Below are 20,949 nucleotides of genomic sequence, written 5' to 3' on the forward strand. Positions count from 1 at the left end.
ATAATACATTATATATATATATATATATATATATATATATAATGTATTATTATTATTATTATTATATGTATTATTATAAAAAATATATATATATATATATATAATGTATTACTTTTTAATCGTCTGGATATATACCCCACCAGCCGAGAAAACGTCCGGGTAACGTTCGAACCCGCACCGTTATCGTAAACAGTTCGGAAGTGCCACCACAAGAACGTTCGTTTGATGTTCGCATGGAACGTTAAACGTTCAGCCAGGGGCCCTATTCTCGAATCACTCGCAAACTTGCGCATACGCACGATTCGAGCGGTCGACGATGCGAATACGTTCAACAACTGCTATTCTCGAATAAAAGATTCGAGTGCTCGAAACTAGATGGGAATCGTGCGCATACAAATGTAGGGAGCAGCATATCTGTCGTCTTTCTTACCTCATAGAAGTTAGCCGGACAATTTCGACTTACGACATTTTTTTTTTACGAATCGATTGTCAGTCGTTTGTTATTGATTGTTAGACTAATTAGAACGTTTGTTAGTTAATAGTTTTTACGTAATCACGAAAACAATTTTTAGGTAAATATAGAATTCTTTACAATTTTCGATTCAAACCGTGGTCAATCGATGCGGAATCGTTTGTTAGTTCCGAATATACTAAGTAAAACGTTTGTTAGATCACGGTTTCGCTAAAAAAAGCGAAAAACTGTATATTGTTTAGCTGCCGGAGAGTGGGGGTGAGACGTAGAATATGTGGTGGTTTCGGAACGCATTACGTAATAGTTTATCAACACGGGAAACGTGCTTTACCTATTTTCAATTTATTTGTCAGATTTGTCGTCCAGTTCATATACAGAGAGGCGGAAAAGCCGCCGGTGTCATTCTCATTGATTCGCATTAATTGTAATTTATATTAAAAACTAATCTTTCCCTGAAAACAAATAGTAGGTATACAAATATATCACTGATATTTATTTCAGCTTGTACTTCCGGCGCAACCTACTGTGATAAATATTCCGGAATCTTTGGCATAGCATTTTACTACGACGCAGTTTACGAATATTCCGAACCGAGAATATTACGAACAGAGAAACCTCAACGTAGTAAAGTGAATAATACCATAGAGAAAACAGTAAACGAAGTAAATATATGTAGAGAAGTCGCGGACGGCTTGCGTATATATTTCGATTTCGCATATTACCTCATCTTCTGTCATATAGGTAAGAAAAAGAGCAATATATTTTCTGTACAACAAACAAGCAATCGTTATTCCAAAGGAAGAATTAATGAGTAAAATTAAAGCTAGTATACATAGTCGGTTCTTATTTCAAGACAATGGCTTAAGGTTGATAATACGGCTCTGTTATATCTAACAATCGAGTGATTAGTTTATAACATCTCTCTCTCTTAAGATTATACTCCAGCCGGTCTTAAAAGATCCGACAATGAAATACTACCCTACAACTTTATTAAGTGTTCCATTAAGATCTGCTGTGAGAAATTGATCAATCACAATCGAATGTGAGGAAAATAATTAACTATGATTGATTAATTTCTTAGGACTTAAGGATTACTACACCTATTGTATAGATTAAACCTTAAAAAATTTCGACATTTTTCTTGACCACAAGTTAATAAACCTGTTAAAAAAAGAAACAGCGTCAATAATATTCGAACAGATGAACCACTTAACACGCGAATTTAGTTCAAATAATTTATGTACAAAATTCGGACGTGAAATAAATTTGTTTTACCTTGCTTTTTTTACTTCGGTAGAACATTCCTAATTTGACCGAATAAGTAACATTTATTTCGCCACCAATAATTCCTAATTTGTAATCTACAGTCGCAATAATCCATAGTAGATTTGGTAGAATATTTCTGAATTTCGATATCTTTGGACCATTGAATACTTTTCTAGAAACATTATGTATCCTGTACATATTTTCTCGATAACGAAAAATGTTTAAACGTTTGTAAAAAAATTATCTTCATTCCAGGACACTCGACGAGCTCCGGGTTTTCCCTATTGATGACGACGGTGAATGTCTGCCAAGGATATGCGCCAGAAGATGAACAAAATCTTTTCAACAGAAAACTGAATCGCCCAGCATGCCGAGTATTTTCCGCAAGAAGTAAACTCCCCTTTGTGTCTTATAGCAAGAAATTCTGTGTGAGAAAATCGAGTATCACGTCGGCAAGAGATTCGCGAGTGCAAGCACAAAAAATTGTTGTTAGACATAAATGTATAATGTTGTTTTAACGAATGTTGTTCAGAATCTAGCATTTATTCGAATTGAGAGTAAGGACGAGCAGAGCTACCTGGGGTAAAACAGAGCCATGAGCAGAGAGAAATCTATAGATAGATTTATTTGTTATCGACCTCCCGTAAGCGCGCTATCTATCGGGCAGCGTTTCTGTTGTTGTCGCGCTGCGAGGCATCCGTCCAATTTAAGGTTGTATGACCCGTAAGATCTCTGCCAAAAGTTTAAGAAACGTAACATAAAGCTAATTAGCATATTTAAGAAGATATTCTTTACTGGAAAGTAATATTTATATTAATATTTTATTAAAATAACGGTTGCCTGTGTTTTTAAGAGCTATAGAGACATTTTTATGCATATTTTTTCGTATGTAAACTTTCACCTTTAATGATTTTTAGAAAGACTGTACCTGACTTGCAACTGACACAAACGAAAATCTGAAAGTGTGAAAATCTTTAAAAAGTAACAAACATAGTAATTACTGTTTAAAAATACTAATAAAATTATATTACGTTATTTATTTACGTCATTTATTAATAAATTAAATACAATAGCTCTCATAAAAAAGTATTTTGATCGCGACAACGTCGCATTTTCTGTAAGTTGGTAGCATTGATCTCACTCGACATCAGCTGCGTGAACGCGAAGTGTGCTCCGAGCACGTGTAATATACAGACGCATCGTTTGAGGTTAGTTTTCGCTTGCGCTACAAAAATGCCAAAAGTAAAACGTTACATGTGCCATGAAATTGTTACAATCATCTGGTGTGGTTTCGACTCGTGTCTTCAAATGACGTTTCCCAGTATTATCTGTGCTAACCATTGATTGTACACTTTTTCAGTGACAACTTTTCCTTTCCACATGTAACGTTTTACTTTCGGCATTTTTGTAGCGCAAGCGAAAACTAACCTCAAACGATGCGTCTGTATATTACACGTGCTCGAAGCACATTTTCGATACACAGGAGGCTCTATTGGAAAAAGTAACGGACCTCTGTAGTATTTGTTATCCTTTACGTAAAGTGACGGAGAGAGAGGTTCTAATGTGACGTCATAGTGCGCTGTTGCCGGATCTCTGTACTTACGAGTTCAGCGAGACCAAGCGAGACTGTTCTCGGTTTGCTTTTTATTCAATATTTCAGAAAATATCCTCGAAATCATAATTTTTTTGGTTCTAATTTGTTTGAAAGATGTTTATTAATATTTCTGCAAAGTTTTAAAAGGATGCCATATTTTCTTTGATATTAATTTCTCAAATAAAGTTGAAAAAATAGTGAAACTTGATGAATTTCCGTAAGAGCCTATGTTAAATTCAAATTGTTATAACTTTTGAACGGGCCTCGCAAACTTGTTCAAACTTGGCACAATGCTTTATTATTATAATACTCATCACCTGACAAAGTTTGAAGAATTTGGCTTTTTTTCTTCTAAGTCGTGTTTCTTTCTATATTTGTGCGCAACGCTGACGCGCAGGCGTTCCCTGATTTTACCGCGCAAACAACGACGATCTCATCGTCACTTCTCTTCGGACGCTCAACGAGTGAGCATGTTAGTTATTGCTTTGATATTGCGTAGATACGCTACTTTCTACAATCGTAAAATCCGTAATATTCCGGCTTCTGAGGAAGCAGAGCTGTTATATACAGCTACATCATTATTTGGAAAGACGAAACCTTGTCTCTGGACTTTCTGACTGCTGAAAAGGAAACGAGGGAATTCCGATAGTAAAGTGGCGCGCATAAATTAATACGATCGACAGGCCTTTTCTCGAGAGCTCAGTTCCTTCGTGAATTTTCCAGAAGACGAATAGTATAAGGCTATTCGTGCTTCTATCCGTATAACACATAGCGTGTTCGGCGCGTGACAACGGAATATTTGAGGCGTGAAACATCGCGTGATTTGAGCGTGATATACCGTGTTAAACTAGTACGACATTGCGTATCCTAAGCATAATACATAGTGTGTACTAAACGTAACTAAATTCAATATAGATATTATTATCGGATGATACAAATAGTAAATACTGTCGAAATTCTCAGTTCGAGAAACTATATTCCTTTATTAACCGTAATTATTATTATTCTATTTCTTGCGTGTTTTTCTGTATATATTTTGGTAATAATTTGCGATATTAGTTTATATTCAACTTATACAAGTTTATCCAGGTCAATAATAATTGAAGTACCATACACTATTATAACATATCGAATTCTAAACATGATCTTTCCTTTCAGAAATTATATTCTTATTCGACGTTCTATGCTGAAACATTACTTGAACTTAGTAGTTTGATTGGTAAAAGAAAGATTAAATATCTGATAAAAAGTAACAAAGAAAACCTTCAATCATAAATGACAACAATTCAATATAATCCTTTACTGCATTGTTCTTGTATGATTTACGTTCTTTGCATATGTTTATGACTGTTTATTATATTGTGCATTAATTTGATTTCGTTTAAATTACTTTGACATTGTCTAATTGAGATAAACATTAATTGCTGCATTCCTGCACAACCGAATGTAATACTTTGATTTTGTTATAAAATGATATAAATATTGTACTTTTATTTTATGAATACTGGTAAGGTTTTTGGTAGTTTTCCTTACCCGTGCAACGAATGTTGGTATTCGATGAGATTTTGCCAAATAAAGTATAATTGATTCACTAAGCAATTAAAGCATCGTTCTTTCCTTCCCTTCGAATAAAAGGTTTGATACTCAGTTCCTATACAAATGTTAATTTATTTTTTTATCACGCTAGCTCTGTGAGTGACGTGTAAATTATTTTGTTTAAATATTAACACGGTCTGAGGAGTTTAGAGATGAGAAAATACGAATGTTTTTTCACGTTTTGTAAAATTCGGATGTCCATTGTGTCTGCACTCTCGCAGCGTTTGGAATTTTCTCACTTTCTCATGATCCTCTTTAGGTAAAAGAAAAGAAAAAGAGTAAATTCAAAACGCCATGATTAACAGTAATTAATGTTTAATTTCGAAGTCTGTCACTTTACATAGTAATAAACAAACGTCATAGATCATATATCATATCAAATTGTATATCGCATATCCGCATATACATATATATATATATATATATATATATATATATATATATATATATATATATATATATATAATACACAAGTGTTTTCCTCGTAGAATATTTACAAAATCAGACTTTCTAGAAATACAGATATCCTGTTGCGTCCTGCTCCTGCTCGGTTCTGTTTTCCGTTATTTTTTTCTTTCTTTTTTATATAATCACAGCTTATATCCTGATATGTAAAAAAAACATTGCTATTGTATTTTCCTTTTTCCGTTCGATAATTAATCGACACAATCAGAGAGTTTCTCTGAGATATTCGTAAACTGCGATATGAGAGTTAAGGTTTCTCTGGGATATTCGTAAACTGCGTCGTAGTGAAATGCTGTGCCAGAGATTCTGGAATATTTATCACAGTAGGTTGCGCCGGAAGTATAAGCTGAAATAAATATCAGTGATATATTTGTATGATATTTGTTTTCAGTGAAAGATTAGTTTTTAACATAAATTACAATCCTTGTATAATTTTAATTTAAATATGAAAAGTAAATAAAATGCAAACAGCAGGAATAGTTTTTTAGTTGTTGAAAAATGTATCCGGCACAAACGCTTTATAGCTTATATCTGTAATATATATGTATATTAACTAAAATTTAATTACTAGCTTACCTTGTTCTTATTACTCATTAGGTCATAATCCTGCTCTAGAATCCGTTTTAATGTGCTATCTGTAGCAAGATCATCGCCTGGTTTCATACTGGCTCCAGATTGGCTATCACCACCCACTGTGTTCATCGTCACTTGTTTCACCCATGTAATCAGAACTACTCTCTGTATCCTCTTTTATGTTTACGTCCTATAAATTACAAATGTAATTCTTATAAACTTTTCTTACTTTCGCAGTCCTCGATCTGCAATATCATACGGATAAATTAAATCATGCAGTAAATTAAACCTTTCATAGCGCGGCAACGTTAAAAAAATTACGCCCTCACAACACGATAGTCAATCAGCGTTATACATATTTTTCAAGTTATTGCTACTATCTCTTTCTGTTATTAAATTATAAAAGTTCTGAAACGTCCAAAATCAAATTTGTAACTTGAAAATGAAACTTACTTCCGTATAATAATCAGCGTGTTGGCCTAAACTGCCATCTTCGGAAATTCCGGTCGTAGATGATGCAGCTCGATTGCCACCGCTTCTCGCTCTACGACGAGGTTCTTGATGCTCTGTTTCGTTTCGATTAAGCGCTTTGACATCTTATGGCTTCTCTTTTTGCGTTTGTCCCAAGACAGATTCCAACCCTTACACAATGATAAAATATATTTATATTTCTTTAATGTGTACTTTAATATGATTTGTACAAGATTAAGTAGCTTCGCTAATGCTTTTCTAACTTACTTGGAAGTGCATGAAGTATTCCACTGCTTTTCTACCTCTTAATGACATCAATGACATCAAGCATCTGCAAACAATTTTATAGTTAGTTTAAACTGCGAGTTTCCGTACGATGACAAAATTACTTATATCTACTTGTACATACAATATAAGTTTATTTCTATATTTCATAAATCTGTAATTTGATGTAATTGTTCAAATACAACTTTAGTAGGTTACCTCTCTACTTTTGCAATCTATATCTCTTTCATATTGCAAGGATACTTCTTACTAAGTTCAGAAATTAAATTTGCATTTTACACTTACCTATATTTTTGCACGTGAAATGTAGCCAGGTATTAGGCATAAACAAATCTGATAAATAAATTGAAAATAGGTTAAGCACGTTTCCCGTGTTGATAAACTATTACGTAATGCGTTCCGAAACCACCACATATTCTACGTCTCACCCCTACTCTCCGGCAGCTAAACAATATACAGTTTTTCGCTTTTTTTAGCGAAACCGTGATCTAACAAACGTTTTACTTAGTATATTCGAAATTAACAAACGATTCCGCATCGATTGACCACGGTTTGAATCAAAAATTGTAAAGAATTCTATATTTACCGGCTAACTAAAAATTATTTTCGTGATTACGTAAAAATTATTAACTAACAAATGTTCTAATTAGTCCAACAATCAATAACAAACGACTAACAATCGATTCGTAAAAAAAATGTCGTAAGTCGAAATTGTCCGGCTAACTTCTATGAGGTTTGGTCAGCCCCCTCTCCAGCGCTAGCAAGAGGGGTTGAGAGTTACGAGGTTGGCAGAACTGAGTTAAAAAGACCGTTAGATTTGTATTGAGACTCGTGGCTATTGCGTGACTCGCAATAAAGTATTATTCTATTATTCATATTAGAGTGTGTAATCATTCCTTGATTCCTCTCGTCATTACATCGGTAGTAGGCCGATACGCGGCCCAGGTGACGTCAATTGACATCAAAATGACGAGTGCTTGCTACCTGGGGGAGGTACCACAATCCTCCCGCGATACCAAATTCCTACACGAACACGAATTTATACTAAAGTCACTAGATTACAAAGTAACGCATTTAGGGGAAAAAAGCTGCCATTTTGACTCCACGTTACGCGGCCGTTTCAATTGTATATAATTGTATGTATAATCCAATTTTTTGTAGGAAAAAAAATAAAATTGTAAATTATATAAAAATAATTTTTATTTATGTTTTTTTCCATTTGCTATATCTCTTTTTTGCAATTTTCTTTGATATTACGTTCCACCACAGTCTTATTTAAAGATTTCTTTAATTTTTTTATTTGTTCTTTAAAACTTTTTATTATTTCTTCAAGATTTTTATTTGATGCAGTATCGCTCATTACCACATCGGTTGCTTCAAAATGTTTTGATTTATTGGCACCACAATCTGCAGATATAATTTCAAACTCGGTAATAGTATCGTCACCATTATTGATATTACTGTAGGAATTTTCATTCAAATTATTTGCATTGTCCTCGTATTTATCTACAATTATTTCAAATAAATAATATTACAGTAATACATGTGTTCATAAGGAAATGATTCAGATAAAATTATACCTGAATTGTATCTTTCTTATATATCTAAGTATCATTGAATCAAGAGACACGGTAGTGTCTCGCGCCAAGTACGCGCGAAGCGAGACGCACCGTGACTCTTTTACGCGAACGCATGAGTTGCGAGTATCCGAGATTTTGAGATCTCAATAACGAGTGAACGGATCAATTTCTAAGTAGGTTCGATCGATAGCTTGGGGTTTGATTTATAAATAAGAGTCTTTTTTTTCCGTTACGTGCCCTACGAGCGAAGATATTGCGATGCAAAGTCCAAATGTGGAAAATTTTTTTTTAAGAAACGTCCACGTCGGACAAAAATGGCGGCTGGTGTGTCACTTTCCCATTTTTGACACGAGAGTGCATTCGTGCACTGTCGCAGTGCGTGACAGTGACAGTTTTTTACAACCTAGAAAAGGATAAGTGTAAGTGTGTGATAGTCGTGACCGTTGCCGCGTCGTGACAGATAGTGAAATATATATAAGTATTGACCGTAGAGAGCTGATGCCGATAGATCTTTAAGAAGGAAGGTGTATCTACAAAATCGTACAAACACGTACGTATATGCTGTCTTGTAAAGTTGTCAAACTGTATGTTTACGCGAGCGTTACTTCTGTAGTAACTTACGATAATTCACTCGTTTACGCGGAGTAAATTATCGTAAGTTACTACAAATCCCGTTTACGCGAAGGAAAATTCTGTTTTACGCGAAGGAATTATCGTAAGTTTACTACAGAAGTAACGCTCGCGTGTAAACGTAGTAAGTGAAATATATAAAGTATTAACCACAGAGAGATGTCGAGGAGATCTTTAAAAGAAGGAAGGTATATTCAAAATGGCACACGTACGTATATGCTGTCTTGTAAAAGTTGTCGAACTATATGTTTACGCGAGTGAGTACATCTATAGTAACTTACAGTAATTCATATTAAGATACGTCGTCGTCTCTCAATCAGAGAAACGTAACCTTCACTACTTTCAACGGTGGCTCTTGATTTCCGATCATAATAGTTACTATAAAATCTCCCGTTTACGCGGAGGAATTATCGTATCGTAAGTTACTACAGAAGTAATAACGTTTGCGTAAATAGGTTATAAAAATAACACGATGTTATATATGTGGTTTGCCGTGAATATATATATATATATATATGCGTGCGTGCGTGCGTGCGTGCGTGCGTGCGTGCGTGCGTGCGTGCGTGCGTGGTGGTGCGTGCGTGCGTGCGTGCGTGCGTGCGTGCGTGCGTGCGTGCGTGCGTGCGTGCGTGCGTGCGTGCGTGCGTGCGTGCGTGCGTGCGTGCGTGCGTGCGTGCGTGCGTGCGTGCGTGCGTGCGTGCGTGCGTGCGTGCGTGCGTGCGTGCGTGCGTGCGTGCGTGCGTGCGTGCGTGCTGCGTGCGTGCGTGCGTGCGTGCGTGCGTGCGTGCGTGCGTGCGTGCGTGCGTGCGTGCGTGCGTGCGTGCGTGCGTGCGTGCGTGCGTGCGTGCGTGCGTGCGTGCGGTGCGTGTGCGTGCGTGCGTGCGTGCGTGCGTGCGTGCGTGCGTGCGTGCGTGCGTGCGTGCGTGCGTGCGTGCGTGCGTGCGTGCGTGCGTGCGTGCGTGCGTGCGTGCGTGCGTGCGTGCGTGCGTGCGTGCGTGCGTGCGTGCGTGCGTGCGTGCGTGCGTGCGTGCGTGCGTGCGTGCGTGCGTGCGTGCGTGCGTGCGTGCGTGCGTGCGTGCGTGCGTGCGTGCGTGCGTGCGTGCGTGCGTGGTGTGCGTGCGTGCGTGCGTGCGTGCGTGCGTGCGTGCGTGCGTGCGTGCGTGCGTGCGTGCGTGCGTGCGTGCGTGCGTGTGTGATTTCTGCCTAGTGCTCTGAATGTCATCTAGTCATACATATCAAGAACTTTCGATGGGCTTCTTCAGAAGATAGGATATGAAGAAAATCCTAATGCATGATGACGATACCACAAAGATGCTAAGGCTAGATGCCACGAAATGTGCATGTATCGTCGATCACGCGGAATGCAAGAGAAAATCCGCCGTTAAATTGAGCGAACATTCACGAATCCTGATACCCACAAGTAATTTCTTACAATCTTTTTATGATCCTGATTATCTCATAATTTGTATTTTTGTACGTGTATTTTATGCTTTGATAGAAGGAACGTGAAAAAGAGCAGGAAAAGGAAAGAGCACTAGCGGCGAAGCAGACAGAAAAGAACAAACAGAAGAGACAGATTCAAGTTTTGTCTTTTAATCTGGACGAAGACGAAGATGAAGCTGAGATGTCTTCTGACGAAGACAATGCCGAAAAATCCCCGCAGTCAGAAAATGTGCAATCTGATGGCCCTGCGATTAAGAAGATTTAGAAAAATCCAGATGTAGATACATGTTTTTTGCCAGTAGGGAAAGGGACGAGGAGGAAAATAAACTTAGGGAAGAATTGAGACAAGAATGGGCTAGAAAGCAGAACGCGTTGAAGGAAGAAGAAATTGAGATCACATTCAGTTATTGGGATGGATCTGACCATCGTCGGAGTGTTATAATAAAGAAAGGTGAATGTCTCAGTAGTTTAGAGAACGTTTAAGTTATTAAAATACTCCAGTGTCACTTTTGGAGTAACATTGGCATGATATATAATGTTCTGCTGCATAAATTAAATTTTCACATACAGGTAATTCTATCTATTAGGTTCTTCAGAGATGTTTAGAAGTTCTGAGGCCCGAATTCAGCGAGCTTAAAACAGTAATGGCAGATCAGTTAATGTATGTCAAGGAGAATCTTATATTACCGCACCATTATACGTTTTACTGCAACTGTAACTGATTTTATTGTAACTAAGGTAAATATACCAAATGATAAAACTTATGAAGCAATATCACAATGTTGGCATGTTATTTTAATGTATGTAATATTGCGATTAGGCACGAGGAAAGAGCGGGCCTCTGTTCACATTTGACGTTCACGATGATATTCGTATTATGCACGATGCTTCTGTCAAAACCGAAGAATCACATGTCGGAAAAGTTTTACTTAGGTATTTATTATTAAAGAATATTTTGCATAATTCTTTTTTGTGTTATTTTTTTATTTTTCTCATTAGATCATGGTACGAGAGGAACAAACACATTTTTCCAGCGAGTAGATGGGAACCTTTTGATCCAACGAAAAGTTACAAGTATACAGTGTCGGATAAAAATAGGAAGAAAGCTAAAATCTGATCTTAGATTCAACGAATTGTCCAATTTTGTTTAAAGAATTCAGATTCAAGGACTGTAAATATTATAACCAGATAAATAACTTTGTTTCATCGTACAATTGATTCATTATAAAACAGCTGATTATATATATATATATATGTAGGTCCGGAAGTATGTTCCGGGACTTTTATTTTTTTACATCGGTATATTCCAGGACATTTGGCAGTTTCCAGGACTGTCCTGGAAAAAATTCATGTCCTACGGCACGTTTCGGGACAATTTTTTGAATCTGATTACATATATATGCGTTATATTCCAGGACTGTACATTTCAAAAAACGTAAACAGTCCCGGAACATACCTCTAGACCTACATATAATATATATATATATATATATATATATATATATATATATATATTATAATCTATTTTACAATGAATATATATAATGTAGCTACATTACAATATATATATTGTAGCTACATTGTATTTTTAAGGACTGTGATTTTAATTCATTCAGTTATGTGATAATATTTAATTCATTTACTCGATTATATAGCTCTACTAAATAGTTAAGTTTTCGCAAACATTTGGAGGGAAAATAAAAATACATGAATAGTTTAATGACTTGAATATAATAATTACAATATAAAAATACAAAACCATACTTTAATTCATTCCGATACAGAAACAGTATTAAAATATTAATCCATGATCAGATCCTCTAACAGAAATCTATTTACAAATATTAGATGTATCATCTCTTGTCATTTCTTGAAGATAACTGTACAAAAATAAATATATACAATTATATCGATTATAATCACGTATTATTCATAGATTTGATACAAGTTGGATCCATGTATGTAATATTTTTGGGAAAATGGTCCATTATAATAAACTTTTTCTCAGTCGATCTGTTCAAGTAGTCAAGGAATCCGAACCAATAAATAACTAGTCCAGACCCGAATCTGTTCCAGTAGTTTCCAGTTTCGCATCGTTTTATATTCTTCATGTGTTTTTAATACATGAATTATTACTTATTTGAAAATTAATAATTAGTGGATAAGGAATAATCACATTGTCAGGTAAATTTTTTATTTTAAAAATAATTGATTTAATATAAATAATTTAATTATTGCAGATAAACATGATTTAAAAAACAGGTTAATATTATATATATGTATATATAAGATATATATGTGTATTTATATCTACCTAACATAGAGAATTTACAAGAATAACATTAAATATAATAAATAGGTATTTAATCAATAAATACATATTTAATAAATTTCAAAAATAGGAGACAATAATTCTATATTATAACTATTATTACATTTAATGTTATAGCGATTCTCTATATAATACGAATATAAATACACATATATGTATATTTGTAAAAAAAAAAGGTTTTATATATATATATATATATATGTAGGTCCGGAAGTATGTTCCGGGACTTTTATTTTTTTACATCGGTATATTCCAGGACATTTGGCAGTTTCCAGGACTGTCCTGGAAAAAATTCATGTCCTACGGCACGTTTCGGGACAATTTTTTGAATCTGATTACATATATATGCGTTATATTCCAGGACTGTACATTTCAAAAAACGTAAACAGTCCCGGAACATACCTCTAGACCTACATATATATATATACATTTAATAAAAATTTAATTCGTTGTTATTGTCAATTTGTGAATAATTAAAAAATAAAAAATGGAAATTTTTTGCCGATACTTGCTTATCACTACAAAACGCATGATATCAGTACAAAATTACCTTTTTCAAAAAAAGGTAAAAAAAGGCGCCAAGTACACGCGCAATGTATGTTGTAAATCTAAAAATCTTAAATGGTAGCTTTATTTCTTCCTAACAAAATAATTCACAAAATTGCGTTACCTAACTCAACCCAAATGATATATATGTATAGTAGCTTTATATTTTTCTCCCTAACAGAATAATTCACAAAATTGCGTTACCTAATTCAACCTAAGTGATACGTATTTCAAAAAAAGATGTGAAATTTTTAAATTGCGCCAATTGCAAAGAGAATATATATACTTTGAAAAATAATTGTTGTGCAACTACTTTTAAAAATAAAACAAAATTGTGTTACCTAACTCGCCCAAGTGGTATGTATCTTTGTATTCCTGAGAGTCTTTTTATCAACCCAAGTGGTAGTAGTTTTAATTCTCTTTGATAAAATTATAATATTACAAAGAATTATTTTAATCACAAAGAATTAAAGAGGTAACATAAAATAAAAATATTTAATTAAAATAAAATAAATAAATTTTTCTTGTAAAAAACTTGGCGCTGCTTTTTTAAGGTCAACCCAGACAAACTTGCATAGGTGCATAAGCATATGCATAAAAAGATGGATTGGTCTATTTCCTTTTGCACATATACATATAAACCAATTAATTTCTTATGTTTATGCGCTATGCAAATTTGTCTGGATAAGAGCCTCCGCCGCGCACAAGACTCTCGTATGATAGCGTAGCGTAACGTAACGTGGATTAACGCACAAGAAACGTATCGGTTAGAGCCTCCGCACAAAATTTTCGTATGGTAACGTAACGTAGATCAACGCACAAGAAACGTATTGACGTATAAAGCGTCATCTACAATGGCAGCAGGAGTATACAGTAAGACGTAAGCAGTAAGTTATTGACTAATGGGATTTTTACAATTCAAGAATAATCGACTGTGATTGGTCAATAGAATAGTTTACTGCTTACGTCTTATTGCATACTCCTGCTGCCATTGTAGACGACGCTTAACGCCGTAACTGATACGTTTCTTGTGCGTTGACCCACGTTTCGTTACACTACGTTGCCATACGAAAGTCTTGTGCAAAGGTTCTAAACCTTAAAAAAGCAGCGCCAAGTTTTTTACAAGAAAAATTTATTTATTTTATTTTAATTAAATATTTTTATTTTATGTTACCTCTTTAATTCTTTGTGATTAAAATAATTCTTTGTAATATTATAATTTTATCAAAGAGAATTAAAACTACTACCACTTGGGTTGATAAAAAGACTCTCAGGAATACAAAGATACATACCACTTGGGCGAGTTAGGTAACACAATTTTGTTTTATTTTTAAAAGTAGTTGCACAACAATTATTTTTCAAAGTATATATATTCTCTTTGCAATTGGCGCAATTTAAAAATTTCACATTTTTTTGAAATACGTACCACTTAGGTTGAATTAGGTAACGCAATTTTGTGAATTATTCTGTTAGGGAGAAAAATATAAAGCTACTATACATATATATCATTTGGGTTGAGTTAGGTAACGCAATTTTGTGAATTATTTTGTTAGGAAGAAATAAAGCTACTACCATTTAAGATTATGTAAAACTTACGAGAATTATTACATTCTTACCATTATTAGTACTCATATTGTTTATTACTTCATTGGAATTATTTTCCAAATGTAATAAATTAGGTTTTCCATATGGGCGGAGCAATTTTCTCTCATTTGCTCGATTGTTCTCAAATTGATTTTCATCAAAATGCATCTGTAAAATTAATATAATAATTAGTACTGTAAGACATAAATGTTTCATACGTTTGTAATTCATTAATTGCCTCACAAATTTCAACCCTTTCTGGTAAAGTATCTCTTCCAATTAAATTGAAGCTATTCATGCCTTCTTTCTTTATTTTTCGGAACACGAAATAACCTAAATCCTCTTTCGCTGCGATTATTGCAGCCTTTAACACAACAACCTGGCATCTTGATACCTCTTATTTTTCTTCATGTGCGAAGAGGGGGTTTTTTCCAAGTTCCTCGGATGAGGAGGTTAGGTGCCTTATACGCTGCTGTAATTGGCACAATATCATTAATCCTTGGTTACTAATCTTTCAGATAATTGACCCAAAAAATAGCTAAACCTGGTAATGATTAAATAATTTTACCAATTTGTTTAAGAAAGTTAAAAACAATATACAAATAATCCCACTGCTTCTGCTTAATCAATCGATAAATATCAATCTCTTCACAAAATCCTTCCGCTCTGAGAGCGTTATCCATGGTTATTCTCAAATCGTCATATTTTTGACATCGCAATAGAACGTGGTGTAAATCCTCGCATTCCTATACCGCACTCGCATCTCTCGCTGTCAACGTAACCCTTTCTTTTGAGTGACGATCCCAAATTATAATGATTGGCTCTGATTCTGTTAATTAATAATGTAACAAAATATCGCTCGGCGTTTACTTTTCTAAACCAAGGGGTAAGTGCTCCCCGATCATAGAAATTGTTGAAGTAGAACAACCCCTTGTGCACAGAATCTCGAATTATTGATTCCTGAGTCGAATTCCACGTGTCCCTTCTAATGTTTCTCATTAAATCGCCGACTGGGATTACGATGGATGAGTCGGCCTACTCATCTGCTGCTTCCTTAGCGAGTGCATCCGCCATTTCGTTACCCGCAATACCGACATGAGCCGGAATCCATACTAGAACAACTCTTTTGTCGTGAAGTCTCTCCAACTCATAAATTAATATTCTAGCCTCAGTCACATAATATTTGTTTTTGTGGACATTAAGATGATTGTTTCGAATGGAGGACAGAACAGATTTGCAATTCGAGAGAATAATAATGTCCCTATCCCTACTATCCCTCTGTCGAATGATCATCAATTGGAGGGCGGCCTTGACCGCAAACGCCTCCGCAGTATACGAAGAACACAGATATGGAAGACTAATCTTGAAGGCTATATCTTGGTCACAGATTACTATACCCTCTCCAGTAGAACGCTTGCTTTCGTCATATGATCCGTCCGTGAATAAGATAACCGGGGAGGATCCAAGTTTATGCTTGTCAATAATTTCTTGAAACAAGTCACAGTCCGGATATTTATTGTGCTTTCTGGATTTACCAATGGATATATCAACGGTGGGTACGAATGTATGGGCACCAAACGATCCGTTGAAGATCTCAAATTTTCTCTGTGGGCCAATTCCCGCTCTAAGTAACGTAGCTTTTTTCCACATCTCAGAGAGGAGCGAGAACCTATACATAGGCTGGCGAAATCGGACGTAATGTTCGCGGTTCATTGTACGCTATAATTTCTGACAAAGGCCATTTTGATTATAGGCAATCAGTTTATTAATAAAATTCCTACCAAGCATTTCCGCCCAATCCTTGAGACCCCTGACCTTAGCCTCAGCAATTACGTTGTTCGGAGTACTATTTCTAAAGCCGAGGGCCGTTCGGATACCCAAACATTGGGCCCTTTTCAACTTAAGCTGGAACGTAGAGTCTCTAGGAAAGTAGATAAAGCTTCCATAATCCGTCATTGATCTAACGAGGCTTTTGTAGAGCATGAGGGCGGTGTTGACCTTCATGCCCTTGGACACCTTACATAGATATCTAATAATAGAGTTGGCCTTACTGACCTTACCTCTAACCTCCTGTACCTGTCGGTGGAATTTCAGGCTGTTGACTAGCCATATACCAAGAAATTTCGCCTCACCACTATTACAGACGTCGCAGTCCCCGATACGGATGCTCAGGTTCTTGTCGAGGTAGCCGCTCTTGCAGAACTCTACCAATACTTAGGTTTTAATTCTTAAGTTCCAAGTCTAGTTCGATACGTCTAAGTCGCTCAGCAATGGTATTGACCGCTCGTTGTAGAAGAAGACGATTACGTTCACGGTTCGGGCCACTAACATATAGGCCGATATCATCGGCGAACTCCACGGCCTCGACACCCTCCGGCAAGTCAGAACACAACCCCTGAGTAAAGAGAGAATACAATGCCGGACTCAAGACGGCGCCCTGCGGGAGATCCTTAAAGACTAAACGATCTACGAATTCGCGTGAATTGACGATAAATAGCACCTTTCTCCGGTATAGCCAATTAGCAATAAATTTGACTATGCCGGTGGGACAATCAAGCGCAATCAATTTGTCGAGCATGATGCGGTAATCGACACAGTCGTAGGCCGATGACACGTCGAGGAAAGCCGCAAGCGTATATTCACCCACACACAGGGATGCTCTAATATCCGACACAATTTTAGCAAGGTTGTCCGCACACGATTTGCCTCTCCTGAAGCCGCTCTGAGAAGGGCTGAATTTTTTTTCCCTTTCCGCCCACCAGATCAGCCTCTCGTTTATCATACACTCCATGAGCTTGCCGATGCACGAGGACAGGGAGATGGGACGAACCTTCCCCCTACCTACCTTATCAATAAAAATCACCTGGTAGTCCAGCCAATCCGAGGGAAGAACACCCGTTGACCATACGGTATTAAACAACTCAAGTAGGCAAGCCCTCCCAGACTCCAACAGCATTCTGACCATCTTGTACTCCATACCATCGAGGCCTAGCGCCGAATCTCTTCTGATCATATCGATTGCTCTATCGAGTTCGGAACGCGAGAATGGAGCCTCCAACCCATAGTCCGCGTAACTCTCACCAAACTCCACAACCGGTTCCACCCCCACAATGGGGGGGGGCAAGGTTATCAATGGTGCTCCTAATTTTGTCCTCCCTACACTTTGTCGTCCACTTGTTCCACTCGATGTTCTTACTCGCGTTCTTCAAAATACGCATTGTATTCCAAACATAACTAAGGCTAGTAAATCTATTGATGCTGCCACAAAACTTCTCAAAGTTTTCTTTTTTCTTCCTGTTTATAGTGCGTTTGGCGAGTGCTTTCAATCTCTTGTACTCGATCCAGGCATGCAAACTCTTGCTCTTCCTGAATTCGGCAAAGGCCGACTTTCTCTGACGAACGGCCTCGTCACACCACCTATGTGACCTCTTACGTTTGGCCGGATCTTCGGGACAAGAAGGCTTAGGAGCGTCCTCGCGTCTACCCGAAGCAATGGCAATATATTTTTTGAGAATGTTTATAAAGTGACTATAATAAAATTCGAAATTTTGTTTAAAAGAGTCAATGTTAGGAAGAAGAGCAGAGATAATTTCGTCCTCCACCAAGTCACGGAAGCGCGACCAGTCCGTTCTCTTAGAAGATAACCTATTAGAGATCTTCCTATAAATTTGCGTAGGGTTGTCAAAAGCGAATGAGATAGGAAAATGATCGCTATCCCACGTGTCCTCCATTTGACGATAGTCAATCCTATTTAAGATGACCTCCGTACCGAACATAAGGTCTAAATTAGAATCGCGCTGGCCGCGGAAGCCATTTCGAGATCTAGTGTCAGAGTTGACGTAATAAAAATCTTCATCCGACATGAGATCGAGTAGCACGTCTCCGCTGTCATCAGTGGAATGGCAATTCCATACAACATTCTTGGCATTGAAGTCGCCCAGAATGATAGTGCATGAGCGCTATCAGAAACAGCCTGAAAAATAGACTGGAAGTCACGACGAGATATGCGTCCACGCGGATGTCTGTATAAGGTAACAATATTAAGGTTTCTGAGTAGATTTTTGGTCCTAATACCAATAACGTCGTAGCCGGGCGGTAGGCCTGTGACCGGCAAGATGTCGAACTCCAAGTGGGCGCGGACCGAGATCGAGACGCCACCACTCCCGAGCAGTGTCCTGCTATTCACCGTCCTGAAGCCTGGGAAATACACGCCTCCCGGTCTCCGGTTAGAGCATCTTGTCTCTGTAAGAACAATTATATCATACTCAAGCACACGCTTAGAGAGCTCATTCTTGCTGCTTTGATATCCTCGACAGTTTCACAGTAAGAGTTGGAATTTTTTTACTGAGAAGAAGCGAAGGTTCTCCTAATTCTAGTTCTATCATGTCCTCCTCCATTCGAAGCACGCTCATACCAACCCTGCCGAAAATGTTCGATTAAAACCGATTAAAAAGAAAGTAATTCGAATCGATCGGGATTTCTGCACCGAAAATACGGTATTAAAACCGATTGAAAATAGTCAAATCGAATTTAGTACGCTTCAGGCGGATTTTATATACATTCATTTAAATCCGAAATTATACGATTTCATAGGCTACGTTTACACCCTGAAATTAGGCCGCGGCCTGTACCTCAAATTCGACCTAAATTATTTAGCCCGCCTGCTGTAAACAGTTGATAGGCGACCGGATCTGGCTTCAGGTCAGGCCGCGTATTTTAGTGACCCGACCTGAAATAGGCTGTTATCATTTGCGATGTAAACGCGCGATCAAGCGCGACGCGTCCTAAAAGCTTCATTTGCTTGTTCGGATTCGCTGCAATTCAGGGTGATCCCAAATACGATCCCGTCAATTTTTAGGTTTCTTTCGGTGTAAACGAATGATGACTAGACCTACTTCGGGTCACAATATAGGTCAGGCCGCGATCAGGTCGCTGGGTGTAAACGTAGCCATAAGCTATAATTAAATCGATTTTAATGCGATGTGAATCTGTCGGAGGATGACAAAAGTAATCCGTTGCAATCCAAAATTCTATTTTACGAACATTTAAATCGGTTTTAATGCGATGTGAATCTGTCGGAGGATAACAATAAAAGTAATCCGTTGCTATTCGAAATTTGAAAATTTCACGATTTTGCGGATTACATCGCGATAGACAATTAAATCTGTTTTAATGCAATTGAATTAGCTAGAATTTACCATAGTCAATCCATAGGCAAAAATAATTTCTTTTAATAAAAAATGTTATCATTTCGCAGATAAAAAGTAAATCGATTTTATGTAGTGTGAGTAGGATTTGCTGTTATCATGAGTCACAATAAAGCTATTTAAAATCAAATCTTTATTTTTTTCTCAACTGCATAATACTTACAAAAGAAATACAATTTAAGCGTTAACCTTCAAGTGGTTATTGTTTATTTAGGTATTAACTCCTAATATGAGTGTATTGTTTGCAGTTTTTAATCAATTTTCAAACTTTTAAGCAATACAATTAAAATTGAAAATAAAATCTTCAAAATAAACAAATAAGTACATTAACTTCGCCAGCAATATTAACCAAATTGAGAATAAGATGGAATTTTAATCGACGTAACTGGCAATCTCAAGATATACGCGTTTAAGATTTGAAATTTATTATAAACTAATAAATTTTTCAAATTGATTAAAATTCCATTTTATTCTCAATTTTTTTCAAAATAAACATAAAATTTTCGCTATCAAAACATTAATATATTTAAAAGAACAAACTTTTCTGGCTATTATGATGAATACAATTCGGGTGAGTAATCGTAAAAACGAGAATCTTGGTTATCCTCAACAACATTTACGTCTTTCGAGAGTAATATATATAAATTAAAACAATGTATGAATGGTCCAAACGGAATTGACCAGCAAATGTCGAAAAAGTCCTTGGAGATATTGCACTTTCTAACGGATAATGTAGATTACTGTGATGATTCTGCCGTGTCTGACTACTGCAGAAAGAGTGACCCCAAAATCAGTGGTTTTTTCGCCTATTTTTGGTCCCGCGATATTGGAACTGAATTGTGTATCAAATGATACCTTATGACAAGACATCAATCACAAAAAATTTTTAAGTTGAGGTGAGAATT

The 20,949-nt window shown here is 36.5% G+C and overlaps 1 protein-coding gene, 2 long non-coding RNA genes and 1 pseudogene across 6 annotated transcripts in view; 2 read left to right on the plus strand and 2 right to left on the minus strand.

Annotated features, from left to right (window-relative positions):
• Positions 1 to 5,385, plus strand: part of LOC139810405 (uncharacterized) — a 325,546-nt gene extending 320,161 nt beyond the window's left edge. The window contains exons 1-3 of one of the 3 annotated variants that reach the window (XR_011731323.1): positions 72 to 398; positions 974 to 1,213; positions 1,994 to 5,385. The gene's annotated coding sequence lies outside the window, so the exon portion shown is untranslated. Of the gene's footprint in view, positions 1 to 71; positions 897 to 973; positions 1,214 to 1,993 lie in introns of those variants that run through there. The other 2 variants (XR_011731322.1, XM_071773935.1) reach the window with 2 other exon arrangements.
• On the minus strand, positions 5,340 to 7,264 carry LOC139810408 (uncharacterized). 2 transcript variants are annotated; one of them, XR_011731325.1, is made up of 5 exons: positions 7,008 to 7,264; positions 6,705 to 6,768; positions 6,420 to 6,607; positions 5,970 to 6,211; positions 5,340 to 5,739 (listed from the first exon to the last, which is right to left on the minus strand). It is a non-coding gene; the product is annotated as an uncharacterized lncRNA (long non-coding RNA). The 2 variants fall into 2 exon arrangements; XR_011731324.1 differs by having other exon boundaries at positions 5,970 to 6,156; positions 7,008 to 7,187.
• A 411-nt stretch (positions 7,265 to 7,675) lies between these two features.
• LOC139810015 (uncharacterized) lies at positions 7,676 to 16,316 on the minus strand. Its single transcript, XR_011731231.1, has 3 exons — positions 15,232 to 16,316; positions 14,870 to 15,005; positions 7,676 to 8,228 (listed from the first exon to the last, which is right to left on the minus strand). It is a non-coding gene; the product is annotated as an uncharacterized lncRNA (long non-coding RNA).
• Positions 9,003 to 13,847, plus strand: LOC139810014 (protein FAM50 homolog; annotated as a pseudogene).
• Positions 16,317 to 20,949: the final 4,633 nt, after the last annotated feature.

Source organism: Temnothorax longispinosus, chromosome 3 (assembly GCF_030848805.1).
Source record: "Temnothorax longispinosus isolate EJ_2023e chromosome 3, Tlon_JGU_v1, whole genome shotgun sequence".
Classification (NCBI taxonomy): Eukaryota; Metazoa; Arthropoda; class Insecta; order Hymenoptera; family Formicidae; genus Temnothorax; species Temnothorax longispinosus.